Here is a 1,394-nt window from a genome sequence, read left to right on the forward strand (position 1 = left end):
TATTACTTATTTTAAAAAGAAAATCAACAAACTTAGAAGTTACCATATACTTTTGGCTGACATATTTAGTACTTATCCTTAAGAAACTAGTTATAGTCCTACAGAAGACTGCTCCTGCAGTATTGTCTTTCCCCTTACCCCCATCTCCAGTTGAATACACATATCTTCATCTCCAACATTCTCTTTCCAACTCATTGGTTTATTCTAGTCTCTAACTTCAGCGGGTATTACCTGGAAAGACACTAGCCATTTGGGGAAAAAAAAACCAGGTAGACTAACTGTAGCTCTTCAATTCTACCTACAAATAGACCTAACAGATATTTACAGAATATTTCAGCAAAACACAAAAAATATACCTTCTTCTCATAGCTCATGGCATTCTCTCGAAAATTGGCCATATATTCTAAGCATATACTCTCAACGGATATGAGAAATTTGAAAGACGCCCTGAATTTATCTGAGCACCAGTAGATTAAAGCTGAATATCAACAACAAAAACAACAGAAATCTTACAAATTCATAAAAACTGAAAAACTCATTACTGAATAAAAAACAGGACAAGACAGAAATACAGAAAGAAATTAAAAAGTTTCTGGAACTGTATTAAAATAAATATACATAAATTCCAATTTAAGGAAAACAAGAAGGCAGTTATAAAAGAAAAGTTCATAGCACAAAGTTGCTTCATTAAGAAAAACAATTGGACCTGGAATACTTTTAATCCTGCACATCCATTGTATTAAAGCTTGTCTCTAACTACATCAACAGGCTGGCAACCAAAGTACATGACTTGAAACTGAAAATGGACCCCCAGACAGGGTTATTTATTTAACAGGCTAGCAAAGCCAAAGACGGGTAAGATTCTGCAGAGCCTTACCAACCTAAGACAGAAATTGATTGCTTATGATAATGCATACTCCATGATGGGTAAGGAAGGCTTTCTTTCAGAATGACCTAAGACAGGCTCAGTCTGGTTTATGCAATTAAAAGGGATAGATGTGGAGAGCTTTTGTGGCTACCTCGCAGGAATCTGTCATTGGCCAAGGACAAGAAAATGGGCTGCTTAGAAGGAATCTGACATAGGCCAAGGACAAGGAAATGGACTGCAGGCAGGAATTTGACATTGGGCTGAAACAAAGAAGTAATTTCAGTCAGAAATCTAAAACTAGGCTAGAACAAAGAAGAAATTTCAGGCAGGAATCTAAGTCTTAGGCTATAACAAAGAAGTGGGCTTCAGGCATGAAAATTACTTTGGATGTGTCTTTAATTTTATCTTATTATTTTTAATTTTATTTTGTTTCATTTATACATAATTTATTTTTATGCTCTCATTTTTAAACCTTACAGGATATATATATATATATTGGCTTCCAGCTTAGTGTTTCTATGGTGTT

The sequence above is a fragment of the Arvicanthis niloticus genome, chromosome 14 (assembly GCF_011762505.2).
Source record: "Arvicanthis niloticus isolate mArvNil1 chromosome 14, mArvNil1.pat.X, whole genome shotgun sequence".
Lineage (NCBI taxonomy): Eukaryota > Metazoa > Chordata > Mammalia > Rodentia > Muridae > Arvicanthis > Arvicanthis niloticus.